Below are 14,849 nucleotides of genomic sequence, written 5' to 3'. Positions count from 1 at the left end.
GCCTACTTGTTTAGACCTGAAACACCCACAAATGAACAAGAAGGAAAGGTGATTTCGGTGAACATAGAGAGTATAATAGCAACTGCCGATTACATCGCAGTACATGCCCAAGACAGAGAAGGAAGAGCATGGAGGGCGGTGATAGCACTAGCAGAAGGATGTAGACTCACCCAGGTGTCAGATGAGGAGCTCTTCTCGGAAGAAAAGGAAGAAGGAGAAATGGTGTTTATGATGAGTGTAGAAATATGGCTAAGAGTGACGTACAGACAAGTGGCACAGAAAATTGCATTGGCACTTGAGGCACCCACGTCCACCCCAATTCCCTTCCTCGAGGAGGATATGGCAAAAGTACCCACATCATTATGGACTACCAGTCCTTATGACGTGGGGTGCATAAAAAGCATTGGGGGAGTAAGGATAAAATTGAAAAAGGGCGCAATACTAACCAGAGTGAAACAATACCCACTATCAAAAGAGGCAGATGAGGGCATATATGAAACAATAACGGCCCTTATTAACAATGGCATATTGGTCCCATCAGAATCACCATGTAATACAGCTGTGTACCCAGTGCGCAAGGCCAAAGGGGGGTCTTGGCGCTTCATACAGGACCTCATGCCTTTGAACAACATAGTGGAAGCAGAATACCCTATAGCAGCAAACCCGGCCACAATCTTGTGCGGCATTCCAGCAGAGGCATCACGATTCACAGTGATAGATCTCAAAAATGCTTTTTTCTCAATACCCTTACACCCAGATTCACAAGACCTGACGAGCTTCACTTACAGAAACACAAAGTGGAAACACACCAGATTACCACAAGGGTACTGCGAGTCACCCTCAATATTTAACAGAGTAATACAGATGGATTTAGGCAACATTGAAGTGGAAAGCACAGTGTTGCAATATGTTGACGACATAATAATTTGTAGCACCAGTGAGAGAAGATGCAGAGAAGACTCAGTGAAGATGTTGACAATACTGGCTGAAAAGGGTTACAAGGTAGACAAGGAAAAATTACAGTACTGTCAGGAACAGGTACTTTACATTGGTCAGCTCATATCCCAATACGGAAGAAAAATTGCACCACAAAGGGCACAAGCCATTTCAAAAACGCCCCTGCCACAAACAGTAAGGGAACTACAACAGTTCCTGGGACTATGCAACTACTGTAGAGCATGGGTATTTGACTACAGCTCATACATAAGACCCCTACTTGAGGGGTTGAAAGAAGCTAACAGAGGGGAGAAAAGGTTGGGGTGGACAATGGAAATGAAAGAGGCTTTTGATGAACTGAAGGATGCAATATCCACTGCCCCGGTACTGGCCACCCCAGACTATGAACGACAATTCTTCATATTCTCACATTGCGACTCAGCAGTGATGAAAGCAGTACTGGCTCAAAAAACAAGCATGGGCTACAAACCAGTAGCGTTTTACAGCGGCCACCTGGATCCTGTGATGTTAGGGCATTTCCCCTGTGAACAAGGTCTCGCCTCAGCTGCCTTTGCGGTAGAGAAAGCATCAGCAGTTACCATGGGGTGCCCAACCACACTGTTTGTAGAGCATGCACTATTTGCTATATTGAACAAGCCTAAGTCCACACTGACCACGCAGAGGGCGTCAGGTTATGAGATAATTTTATCCAGACCAGAACTATCTATTGTTAGATGTAGCACTGTTAACCCTGCAAGGTTCATAGCAGAAATAATTGAGGAAGGAGACTATGTACACGACTGTACGCAGACTACTGAAATATACTCATGCACTAGAAAGGTTGATGAGAACGCACTAGATGGAGGTGAGCTCTTGTTCATTGATGGGTCATCAACAATTGACCAACGTGATGGTATAAGGAGAACTGGGGCAGCAGTGGTAAGAATGACAGAGGTACCGGTGTGTGTGGCGATGAAATGTGCACAACTACCACAGCATTATTCTGCTCAAGCAGCAGAATTAGTTGCACTGATCTTGGCGTTGAAGGAAAGCTTTAACAAACGAGTGACCATATATTCGGACAGTGCATATGTCACATCCACAGTCCACTCAGGTTTGTCAAAATGGAGGAGAAGAGGGTTTAGGAGAGCAGACGGCACTCCAGTACAACATGCCCTCTTGTTGGCTGAACTAATTGAAGTAATAAATGACCCCCAAGAGTTAGCATTGGTCAAATGCACCGCACACACTAATGGAGAAGATCATGTCTCAAAAGGAAATGCAGCAGCAGACGCACATGCAAAGTATGCTGCATATTTTGGTGAGATATGGAACCCCCCAGAGTCAGAGAGAGGAAGAGGGAGGGGGATAGGTTTCTTGCTAAACTTTCCCAGGTGATGCAAGTAGCGCATCATACTAAGGTAAAAAGGGCCTGCGAGCCCATGATGAAGAGTGTGTGTCAGGACGGACGCGTATGATCCTTGACCCATCCCTGCCGTTTGTTCAATAAACAGCAGAATCACCTTGCTTCTTGCGTGTGCCTCATACTCATTTTTGGGATACACGGGAGGAGTTGGGGCCTCCCTGCCCGGAGGTCCGCGGACGGCTCAGCCGACCCCGGGAGAATTTCCCCCCGACACTTTCCTTTTCATTATTGACACGATTCTCGTAGTACTGAGCCATGTGCAGTACTTCTAATTGAGATTTCGCTTGCCAAGCGCTCTCGGAGAACATAATTTGCGACTGGATGTCAGGTGGCAATCCACGCACAAATTTGTCTACGAATAATCTTTTCCCAGACTCTGTGCCTAAGTCTTGTCCACTGAAATATGAAAACACCTGTTCGAACCGATTAAAGAACTCGGTAGCGCCCTCAGACTTCCCTTGGACACAGGCAGTAAGCTTGTCCCAAATAATTCTCTTTTCGGGAATTATAGTTTTCAATTTCGTAACTGGGAGACATGGGTGGTGGCCTGGTGGAGGCTGCCCCTGCACTGCTGGGGGGGTGGGGTGGTGGGAGACATGGGTGGGGGCCTGGTGGAGGCTGCCCCTGGTGGCTGGGGGGTGGGGGTGCTGGGAGACATGGGTGGGGGCCTGGTGGAGGCTGCCCCTGCACTGCTGGGGGGTGGGGGTGCTGGGAGACATGGGTGGGGGCCTGCTGGAGGCTGCCCCTGGTGGCTGGGGGGTGGGGGTGCTGGGAGACATGGGTGGGGGCCTGGTGGAGGCTGCCCCTGCTGGCTGGGGGGTGGGGGTGCTGGGAGACATGGGTGGGGGCCTGGTGGTGGGTGCCCCTGCACTGCTGGGGGGTGGGGGTGGGAGAGGGAGACATGGGTGGGGGCCTGGTGGAGGCTGCCCCTGTTGTCTGGGGGGTGGGGTGGTGTGAGACATGGGTGGGGGCCTGGTGGAGGCAGCCCCTGCACTGTTGGGGGGGTGGGGGTGGTGGGAAACATGGTTGGGGGCCTGGTGGTGGGTGCCCCTGCACTGCTGGGGGGTGGGGTGGTGTGAGACATGGGTGGGGGCCTGGTGGAGGCTGACCCTGCACTGCTGGGGGTGGTGGGAGACATGGGTGGGGGCCTGGTGGAGGCTGCCCCTGCACTGCTGGGGGGTGGGGGTGCTGGGAGACATGGGTGGGAGCCTGGTGGAGGCTGCCCGTGGTGGCTGGGGGTGGGGGTGCTGGGAGACATGGGTGGGGGCCTGGTGGAGGCTGCCCCTGCACTGCTGGGGGGTGGGGGTGGTGGGAGACATGGGCGGGGGCCTGGTGGTGGGTGCCCCTGGTGGCTGGGGGGTGGGGGTGCTGGGAGACATGGGTGGGGGCCTGGTGGAGGCTGCCGCTGGGGGGTGGGGTGTTGGGAGACATGGGTGGGGGCCTGTTGGAGGCTGCCCCTGCACTGCTGGGGGGGTGGGGGTGGTCGGAGACATGGGTGGGGGCCTGGTGGAGGCTTCCCCTGGTGGCTGGGGGGTGGGGGTGGTGGGAGACATGGGTGGGGGCCTGGTGGAGGCTGCCCCTGGTGGCTGGGGGGTGGGGGTGCTGGGAGACATGGGTGGGGGCCTGGTGGAGGCTGCCCCTGGTGGCTGGGGGGTGGGGGTGCTGGGAGACATGGGTGGGGGCCTGGTGGAGGCTGCCCCTGCACTGCTGGGGGGTGGGGGTGCTGGGAGACATGGGTGGGGGCCTGGTGGAGGCTGCCCCTGGTGGCTGGGGGTGGGGGTGCAGGGAGACATGGGTGGGGGCCTGGTGGAGGCTGCCCCTGCACTGCTGGGGGGGTGGGGGTGGTGGGAGACATGGGTGGGGGCCTGGTGGTGGGTGCCCCACAGTGCTGGGGGGGTGCTGGTGGTGGGAGACATGGGTGGGGGCCTGGTGGAGGCTGCCCCTACACTGCTGGGGGGTGGGGGTGCTGGGAGACATGGGTGGGGGCCTGGTGGAGGCTGCCCCTGGTGGCTGGGGGGTGGGGGTGCTGGAAGACATGGGTGGGGGCCTGGTGTAGGCTGCCCCTGGTGGCTGGGGGGTGGGGGTGCTGGGAGACATGGGTGGGGGCCTGGTGGTGGGTGCCCCTGCACTGCTGGGGGGTGGTGGGGTGGGAGACATGGGTGGGGGCCTGGTGGAGGCTGCCCCTGGTGGCTGGGGGTGGGGTGGTGTGAGACATGGGTGGGGGCCTGGTGGAGGCTGACCCTGCACTGCTGGGGGGGTGGTGGTGGTGGGAGACATGGGTGGGGGCCTGGTGGAGGCTGCCCCTGCACTGCTGGGAGGTGGGGGTGCTGGGAGACATGGGTGGGGGCCTGGTGGAGGCTGCCCCTGGTGGCTGGGGGGTGGGGTGCTGGGAGACATGGGTGGGGGCCTGGTGGAGGCTGCCCCTGCACTGCTGGGGGGGTGGGGGTGGTGGGAGACATGGGTGGGGGCCTGGTGGTGGGTGCCCCGCAGTGCTGGGGGGTGGGGGTGGTGGGAGACATGGGTGGGGGCCTGGTGGAGGCTGCCCCTGGTGGCTGGGGGGTGGGGGTGGTGGGAGACATGGGTGGAGGCCTGGTGGAGGCTGCACCTGGTGGCTGGGATGTGGGGGTAGTGTGAGACATGGGTGGGGGCCTGGTGGTGGGTGCCCCTGCACTGCTGGGGGTGGGGGTGGTGTGAGACATGGGTGGGGGCCTGGTGGAGGCTGCCCCTGCACTTCTGGGGGGGTGGGGGTGGTGGGAGACATGGGTGGGGGCCTGATGGAGGCTGCCCCTGGTGGGTGGGGGGTGGGGGTTCTGGGAGACATGGGTGGGGGCCTGGTGGAGGCTGCCCCTGCACTGCTGGGGGGTGGGGGTGCTGGGAGACATGGGTGGGGGCCTGGTGGAGGCTGCCCCTGGTGGCTGGGGGGTGGGGGTGCTGGGAGACATGGGTAGGGCTGGTGGAGGCTGCCCCTGGTGGCTGGGGGGTGGGGGTGCTGGGAGTCATGGGTGGGGGCCTGGTGGTGGGTGCCCATGCACTGCTAGGGGGTGGGGGTGGTGTGAGACATGGGTGGGGGCCTGGTGGAGGCTGCCCCTGCACTGCTGGGGGGGTGGGGGTGGTGGGAGACATGGGTGGGGGCCTGGTGGAGGCTGCCCCTGGTGGCTGGGGGGTGGGGTGCTGGGAGACATGGGTGGGGGCCTGGTGGAGGCTGCCCCTGCACTGCTGGGGGGTGGGGGTGCTGGGAGACATGGGTGGGGGCCTGGTGGAGGCTGCCCCTGGTGGCTGGGGGGTGGGGGTGCTGGGAGACATGGGTGGGGGCCTGGTGGAGGCTGCCCCTGGTGGCTGGGGGGTGGGGGTGCTGGGAGACATGGGCGGGGGCCTGGTGGAGGCTGCCCCTGGTGGCTGGGGGGTGGGGTGGTGTGAGACATGGGTGGGGGCCTGGTGGAGGCTTCCCCTGCACTGCTGGGGGGTGGGGGTGCTGGGAGACATGGGTGGGGGCCTGGTGGAGGCTGCCCCTGGTGGCTGGGGGGTGGGGGTGCTGGGAGACATGGGGGGGCCTGGTGGAGGCTGCCCCTGGTGGCTGGGGGTGGGGGTGCTGGGAGACATGGGTGGGGGCCTGGTGGTGGGTGTCCCTGCACTGCTGGGGGGTGGGGGGTTGGGAGACATGGGTGGGGGCCTGGTGGAGGCTGCCCCTGCACTGCTGGGGGGTGGGGGTGGTGGGAGACATGGATGGGGGCCTGGTGGTGGGTGCCCCACAGTGCTGGGGGGGTGGGGGTGGTGGGAGACATGGGTGGGGGCCTGGTGGAGGCTGCCCCTGGTGGCTGGGGGGTGGGGGTGGTGGGAGACATGGGTGGGGGCCTGGTGGAGGCTGCCCCTGGTGGCTGGGGGATGGGGGTGCTGGGAGACATGGGTGGGGGCCTGATGGAGGCTGCCCTGCACTGCTGGGGGGTGGGGGTGCTGGGAGACATGGGTGGGGGCCTGGTGGAGGCTGCCCCTGGTGGCTGGGGGGTGGGGGTGGTGGGAGACATGGGTGGGGGCCTGGTGGAGGCTGCCCCTGCACTGCTGGTGGGGTGGGGGTGGTGGGAGACATGGGTGGGGGCCTGGTGGTGGGTGCCCCACAGTGCTGGGGGGGTGGGGGTGGTGGGAGACATGGGTGGGGGCCTGGTGGAGGCTGCCCCTGGTGGCTGGGGGTGGGGGTGGTGGGTGACATGGGTGGGGGCCTGGTGGAGGCTGCCCCTGGTGGCTGGGGGGTGGGGGTGCTGGGAGACATAGGTGGGGGCCTGGTGGAGGCTGCCCCTGCACTGCTGGGGGTGCTGGGAGACATGGGTGGGGGCCTGGTGGAGGCTGTCCTGGTGGCTGGGGGGTGGGGGTGCTGGGAGACATGGGTGGGGGCCTGGTGGTGGGTGCCCCTGGTGGCTGGGGGGTGGGGGTGGTGGGAGACATGGTTGGGGGCCTGGTGAAGGCTGCCCCTGGTGGCTGGGGGGTGGGGGTGGTGGGAGACATGGGTGGGGGCCTGGTGGAGGCTGCCCCTGGTGGCTGGGGGGTGGGGGTGCTGGGAGACATGGGTGGGGGCCTGGTGGTGGGTGCCCCTGCACTGCTGGGGGGTGGGGGGTTGGGAGACATGGGTGGGGGCCTGGTGGAGGCTGCCCCTGGTGGCTGGGGGGGTGGGGGTGCTGGGAGACATGGGTGGGGGCCTGGTGGAGGCTGCCCCTGGTGGCTGGGGGGTGGGGGTGCTGGGAGACATGGGTGGGGGCCTGGTGGTGGGTGCCCCTGCACTGCTGGGGGCTGGGGGGTTGGGAGACATGAGTGGGGGCCTGGTGGAGGCTGCCCCTGCACAGCTGGGGGGGGGGGGTGGGGGTGGTGGGAGACATGGGTGAGGGCCTGGTGGAGGCTGCCCCTGGTGGCTGGGGGGTGGGGTGCTGGGAGACATGGGTGGGGGCCTGGTGGAGGCTGCCTCTGCACTGCTGGCGGGTGGGGGTGCTGGGAGACATGGGTGGGGGCCTGGTGGAGGCTGCCCCTGGTGGCTGGGGGGTGGGGGTGCTGGGAGACATGGGTGGGGGCCTGGTGGAGGCTGCCGCTGGTGGCTGGGGGGTGGGGGTGCTGGGAGACATAGGTGGGGACCTGGTGGTGGGTGCCCCTGCACTGCTGGGGGGTGGGGGGGTGGGAGACATGGGTGGGGGCCTGGTGGAGGCTTCCCCTGGTGGCTGGGGGGTGGGGTGGTGTGAGACATGGGTGGGGGCCTGGTGGAGGCTGCCCCTGCACTGCTGGGGGGGTGGGGGTGGTGGGAGACATGGGTGGGGCCTGTTGGTGGGTGCCCCTGCACTGCTGGGGGGTGGGGGTGGTGTGAGACATGTGTGGGGGCCTGGTGGAGGCTGACCCTGCACTGCTAGGGGGGTGGGGGTGGTGGGAGACATGGGTGGGGGCCTGGTGGAGGCTGCCCCTGCACTGCTGGGGGGTGGGGGTGCTGGGAGACATGGGTGGGGGCCTGGTGGAGGCTGCCCCTGGTGGCTGGGGGGTGGGGGTGCTGGGAGACATGGGTGGGGGCCTGGTGGAGGCTGCCCCTGCACTGCTGGGGGGGGTGGGGGTGGTGGGAGACATGGGTGGGGGCCTGGTGGTGGGTGCCCCACAGTGCTGGGGGGTGGGGGTGGTGGGAGACATGGGTAGGGGCCTGGTGGAGGCTGCCCCTGGTGGCTGGGGGGTGGGGGTGGTGTGAGACATGGGTGGGGGCCTGGTGGTGGGTGCCCCTGCACTGCTGGGGGTGGGGGTGGTGTGAGACATGGGTGGGGGCCTGGTGGAGGCTGCCCCTGCACTGCTGGGGGGGTGGGGGTGGTGGGAGACATGGGTGGGGGCCTGGTGGAGGCTGCCCCTGGTGGCTGGGGGGTTGGGGGTGCTGGGAGACATGGGTGGGGGCCTGGTGGAGGCTGCCCCTGGTGGCTGGGGGGTGGGGGTGCTGGGAGACATGGGTGGGGGCCTGGTGGAGGCTGCCCCTGGTGGCTCGGGGGTGGGGGTGCTGGGAGACATGGGTGGGGGCCTGGTGGAGGCTGCCCCTGGTGGCTCGGGGGTGGGGGTGCTGGGAGACATGGGTGGGGGCCTGGTGGTGGGTGCCCCTGCACTGCTAGGGGGTGGGGGTGGTGTGAGACATGGGTGGGGCCTGGTGGAGGCTGCCCCTGCACTGCTGGGGGGGTGGGGGTGGTGGGAGAAATGGGTGGGGGCCTGGTGGAGGCTGCCCCTGGTGGCTGGGGGTGGGGTGCTGGGAGACATGGGTGGGGGCCTGGTGGAGGCTGCCCCTGCACTGCTGGGGGGTGGGGGTGCTGGGAGACATGGGTGGGGGCCTGGTGGAGGCTGCCCCTGGTGGCTGGGGGGTGGGGGTGCTGGTAAACATGGGTGGGGGCCTGGTGGAGGCTGCCCCTGGTGGCTGGGGGGTGGGGGTGCTGGGAGACATGGGTGGGGGCCTGGTGGTGGGTGCCCCTGCACTGCTGGGGGGTGGGGGATGGGAGACATGGGTGGGGGCCTGGTGGAGGCTGCCCCTGGTGGCTGGAGGGTGGGGGTGGTGGGAGACATGGGTGGGGGCCTGGTGGAGGCTGCCCCTGGTGGCTGGGGGGTGGGGGTGGTGGGAGACATGGGTGGGGGCCTGGTGGTGGGTGCCCCACAGTGCTGGGGGGGTGGGGGTGGTGGGAGACATGGGTGGGGGCCTGGTGGAGGCTGCCCCTGGTGGCTGGGGGGTGGGGTGGTGGGAGACATGGGTGGGGGCCTGGTGGAGGTTGCCCCTGCACTGCTGGGGGTGGGGGTGGGGGTGGTGTGAGACATGGGTGGGGGCCTGGTGGTGGGTGCCCCTGCACTGCTGGGGGGTGGGGGTGGTGTGAGACATGGGTGGGGGCCTGGTGGAGGCTGACCCTGCACTGCTGGGGGGGTGGGGCGGTGGGAGACATGGGTGGGGGCCTGGTGGAGGCTGCCCCTGGTGGCTGGGGGTGGGCGTGCTGGGAGACATGGGTGGGGGCCTGGTGGTGGGTGCCCCTGCACTGCTGGGGGGTGGGGGTGGTGGGAGACATGGGTGGGGGCCTGGTGGAGGCTGCCCCTGCACTGCTGGGGGGTGGGGGTGGTGGGAGACATGGGTTGGGGCCTGGTGGTGGGTGCCCCTGCACTGCTGGGGGGTGGGGGTGCTGTGTGACATGGGTGGGGGCCTGGTGGAGGCTGACCCTGCACTGCTGGGCGGTGGGGGTGGTGGGAGACATGGGTGGGGGCCTGGTGGAGGCTGCCCCTGGTGGCTGGGGTGTGGGGGTGCTGGGAGACATGGGTGGGGGCCTGGTGGAGGCTGCCCCTGCACTGCTGGGGGGTGGGGGTGCTGGGAGACATGGGTGGGGGTCTGGTGGAGGCTGCCCCTGGTGGCTGGGGGGTGGGGGTGCTGGGAGACATGGGTGGGGGCCTGGTGGAGGCTGCCCCTGCACTGCTGGGGGGTGGGTGTGCTGGGAGACATGGGTGGGGGCCTGGTGGAGGCTGCCCCTGGTGGCTGGGGGGTGGGGGTGGTGGGAGACATGGGTGGGGGCCTGGTGGAGGCTGCCTCTGGTGGCTGGGGGGTGGGGGTGGTGGGAGGCATGGGTGGGGGCCTGGTGGAGGCTGACCCTGCACTGCTGGGGGGGTGGGGGTGGTGAGAGACATGGGTGGGGGCCTGGTGGAGGCTGCCCCTGGTGGCTGGGGGATGGGGGTGCTGGGAGACATGGGTGGGGGCCTGGTGGTGGGTGCCCCTGCACTGCTGGGGGGTGGGAGTGGTGTGAGACATGGGTGGGGGCCTGGTGGAGGCTGCCGCTGCACTGCTGGGGGGGTGGGGGTGGTGGGAGACATGGGTGGGGGCCTGGTGGAGGCTGCCCCTGGTGGCTGGGGGGTGGGGGTGCTGGTAGACATGGGTGGGGCCTGGTGGAGGCTGCCCCTGCACTGCTGGGGGGTGGGGTGCTGGGAGACATGGGTGGAGGCCTGGTGGAGGCTGCCCCTGGTGGCTGGGGGGTAGGGGTGCTGGGAGACATGGGTGGGGGCCTGGTGGAGGCTGCCCCTGCACTGCTGGGGGGGGTGGGGGTGGTGGGAGACATGGGTGGGGGCCTGGTGGAGGCTGCCCCTGGTGGCTGGGGGGTGGGGGTGCTGGGAGACATGGGTGGGGGCCTGGTGGAGGCTGCCCCTGCACTGCTGGGGGGTGGGGTTGCTGGGAGACATGGGTGGGGGCCTGGTGGAGGCTGCCCCTGGTGGCTGGGGGGTGGGGGTGCTGGGAGACATGGGTGGGGGCCTGGTGGAGGCTGCCCCTGGTGGCTGGGGGTGGGGGTGCTGGGAGACATGAGTGGGGGCCTGGCGGAGGCTGCCCCTGCACTGCTGGGGGGTGGGGGTGCTGGGAGACATGGGTGGGGGCCTGGTGGAGGCTGCCCCTGGTGGCTGGGGGGTGGGGGTGGTGGGAGACATGGGTGGGGGCCTGGTGGAGGCTGCCCCTGGTGGCTGGGGGGTGGGGGTGGTGGGAGGCATGGGTGGGGGCCTGGTGGAGGCTGACCCTGCACTGCTGGGGGGGTGGGGGTGGTGAGAGACATGGGTGGGGGCCTGGTGGAGGCTGCCCCTGGTGGCTGGGGCATGGGGGTGCTGGGAGACATGGGTGGGGGCCTGGTGGTGGGTGCCCCTGCACTGCTGGGGGGTGGGGGTGGTGTGAGACATGGGTGGGGGCCTGGTGGAGGCTGCCGCTGCACTGCTGGGGGGGTGGGGGTGGTGGGAGACATGGGTGGGGGCCTGGTGGAGGCTGCCCCTGATGGCTGGGGGGTGGGGGTGCTGGTAGACATGGGTGGGGCCTGGTGGAGGCTGCCCCTGCACTGCTGGGGGGTGGGGTGCTGGGAGACATGGGTGGAGGCCTGGTGGAGGCTGCCCCTGGTGGCTGGGGGGTAGGGGTGCTGGGAGACATGGGTGGGGGCCTGGTGGAGGCTGCCCCTGCACTGCTGGGGGGGGTGGGGGTGGTGGGAGACATGGGTGGGGGCCTGGTGGAGGCTGCCCCTGGTGGCTGGGGGGTGGGGGTGCTGGGAGACATGGGTGGGGGCCTGGTGGAGGCTGCCCCTGCACTGCTGGGGGGTGGGGTTGCTGGGAGACATGGGTGGGGGCCTGGTGGAGGCTGCCCCTGGTGGCTGGGGGGTGGGGGTGCTGGGAGACATGGGTGGGGGCCTGGTGGAGGCTGCCCCTGGTGGCTGGGGGTGGGGGTGCTGGGAGACATGGGTGGGGGCCTGGTGGTGGGTGCCCCTGCACTGCTGGGGAGTGGGGGGGTGGGAGACATGGGTGGGGGCCTGGTGGAGGCTGCCCATGGTGGCTGGAGGGTGGGGGTGGTGGGAGACATGGGTGGGGGCCTGGTGGAGGCGGCCCCTGCACTGCTGGGGGGGTGGGGGTGGTGGGAGACATGGGTGGGGGCCTGGTGGTGGGTGCCCCTGCACTGCTGGGGGGTGGGTGTGGTGAGAGACATGGGTGGGGGCCTGGTGGAGGCTGACCCTGCACTGCTGGGGGGGTGGGGGTGGTGGGAGACATGGGTGGGGGCCTGGTGGAGGCTGCTCCTGGTGGCTGAGGCGAGGGGGTGCTGGGAGACATGGGTGGGGGCCTGGTGGTGGGTGCCCCTGCACTGACGGGGGTGGGGGTGGTGGGAGACATGGGTGGGGGCCTGGTGGAGGCTGCCCCTGCACTGCTGGGGGGGTGGGGGGGTGGGAGACATGGGTGGGGGCCTGGTGGTGGGTGCCCCTGCACTGCTGGGGGGTGGGGGTGGTGTGAGACATGGGTGGGGGCCTGGTGGAGGCTGCCCCTGGTGGCTGGGGGGTGGGGGTGCTGGGAGACATGGGTGGGGGCCTGGTGGTGGGTGCCCCTGCACTGCTGGGGGGTGGGGGTGGTGTGAGACATGGGTGGGGGCCTGGTGGAGGCTGCCCCTGCACTGCTGGGGGGGTGGGGGTGGTGGGAGACATGGGTGAGAGCCTGGTGGAGGCTGCCCCTGCACTGCTGGGGAGGTGGGGGTGGAGGGAGACATGGGTGGGGGCCTGGTGGAGGGTTCCCCTGCACTGCCGGGGGTGGGGGTGCTGGGAGACATGGGTGGGGGCCTGGTGGTGGGTGCCCCTGCACTGCTGGGGGGTGGGGGTGGTGTGAGACATGGGTGGGGGCCTGGTGGAGGCTGCCCCTGCACTGCTGGGGGGTGGGGGTGGTGGGAGACATGGGTGGGGGCCTGGTGGAGGCTGCCCCTGCACTGCTGGGGGGGTGGGGTGGTGGGAGGCATGGGTGGGGGCCTGGTGGACGCTGCCCCTGGTGGCTGGGAGGTGGGGTGGTGGGAGACATGGGTGGGGGCCTGGTGGAGGCTGCCCCTGGTGGCTGGGGGGTGGGGGTGCTGGGAGACATGGGTGGGGGCCTGGTGGTGGGTGCCCCTGCACTGCTGGGGGGTGGGAGACATGGGTGGGGGCCTGGTGGAGGCTGCCCCTGGTGGCTGGAGGGTGGGGGTGGTGGGAGACATGGGTGGGGGCCTGGTGGAGGCTGCTCCTGGTTGCTGGGGGGTGGGGGTGGTGGGAGACATGGGTGGGGGCCTGGTGGTGGGTGCCCCTCAGTGCTGGGGGGTGGGGGTGGTGTTAGACATGGGTGGGGGCCTGGTGGAGGCTGCCCCTGGTGGCTGTGGGGTGGGGGTGGTGGGAGACATGGGTGGGGGCCTGGTGGAGGCTGCCCCTGGTGGCTGGGGGGTGGGGGTGCTGGGAGACATGGGTGGGGGCCTGGTGGTGGGTGCCCCTGCACTGCTGGGGGGTGGGGGGCGGTGGGAGACATGGGTGGGGGCCTTGTGGAGGCTGCCCCTGGTGGCTGGGGGGTGTGGGGGGTGGGGAACATGAGTTGGACATGGGTGGGGGTCTGCTGGCAGGTGCCCCACAGTGCTGGGGGTGGGGGTGGTGGGAGACATGGGTGGGGCCCTGGTGGAGGCTGCCCCTGGTGGCTGGGGGATTGGGGTGCTGGGAGACATGGGTGGGGGCCTGGTGGTGGGTGCCCCTGCACTGCTGGGAGGTGGGGGTGGTGTGAGACATGGGTGGGTGCCTGGTGGAGGCGGCCCGTGCACTGCTGGGGGGGGTGGTGGGAGACATGGGTGGGGCCTGGTGGTGGGTACCCCTGCACTGCTGGGGGGTGGGGGTGGTGTGAGACATGGTTGGGGGCCTGGTGGAGGCTGACCCTGCACTGCTGGGGGGTGGGGGTGGTGGGAGACATGGGAGGGGGCCTGGTGGAGGCTGCCCCTGTTGGCTGGGGGGAGGGGGTGCTGGGAGACATGGGTGGGGGCCTGGTGGTGGGTGCCCCTGCACTGCTGGGGGGTGGGGGTGGTGGGAGACATGGGTGGGGGCCTGGTGGAGGCTGCCCCTGGTGGCTGGGGGGTGGGGGTGCTGGGAGACATGGGTGGGGGCCTGGTGGAGGCTGCCCCTGCACTGCTGGGGGGTGGGGGTGCTGGGAGACATGGGTGGGGGCCTGGTGGAGGCTGCCCCTGGTAGCTGGGGGGTGGGGGTGCTGGGAGACATGGGTGGGGGCCTGGTGGTGGGTGCCCCTACACTGCTGGGGGGTGGGGGTGGTGGGAGACATGGGTGGGGGCCTGGTGGTGGGTGTCCCTGCACTGCTGGGGGGTGGGGGTGGTGTGAGACATGGGTGGGGGCCTGGTGGAGGCTGACCCTGCACTGCTGGGGGGGTGGGGGTGTTGGGAGACATGGGTGGGGGCCTGGTGGAGGCTGCCCCTGCACTGCTGGTGGGTGGGGGTGCTGGGAGACATGGGCGGGGGCCTGGTGGAGGCTGTCCCTGGTGGCTGGGGGGTGGGGGTGCGGGGAGACATGGGTGGGGGCCTGGTGGAGGCTGCCCCTGCACTGCTGGGGGGGGTGGGGGTGGTGGGAGACATGGGTGGGGGCCTGGTGGAGGCTGCCCCTGGTGGCTGGGGGGTGGGGGTGCTGGGAGACATGGGTGGGGGCCTGGTGGAGGCTGCCCCTGCACTGCTGGGGGTGCTGGGAGACATGGGTGGGGGCCTGGTGGAGGCTGCCCCTGGTGGCTGGGGGGTGCGGGTGCTGGGAGACATGGGTGGGGGCCTGGTGGAGGCTGCCCCTGCACTGCTGGGGTGGTGGGGGTGGTGGGAGACATGGGTGGGGGCCTGGTGGAGACTGCCCCTGGTGGCTGGGGGGTGGGGGTGCTGGGAGACATGGGTGGGGGCCTGGTGGAGGCTGCCCCTGCACTGCTGGGGGGTGGGGGTGCTGGGAGACATGGGTGGGGGCCTGGTGAAGGCTGCCCCTGGTGGCTGGGGGTGGGGGTGCTGGGAGACATGGATGGGGGCCTGGTGGAGGCTGCCTCTGGTGGCTGGGGGTGGGGGTGCTGGGAGACATGGGTGGGGGCCTGGTGGTGGGTGCCCCTGCACTGCTGGGGAATGGGGGGGTGGGAGACATGGGTGGGGGCTGTTGGTGGGTGCCCCTGCACTGCTGGGGGGTGGGGGTGGTGTGAGACATGT

The sequence above is a fragment of the Ambystoma mexicanum genome, chromosome 10, assembly GCF_040938575.1.
Source record: "Ambystoma mexicanum isolate Mex_15411 chromosome 10, UKY_AmexF1_1, whole genome shotgun sequence".
Taxonomy (NCBI): domain Eukaryota; kingdom Metazoa; phylum Chordata; class Amphibia; order Caudata; family Ambystomatidae; genus Ambystoma; species Ambystoma mexicanum.
Note: the sequence above shows the minus strand (reverse complement) of the source record.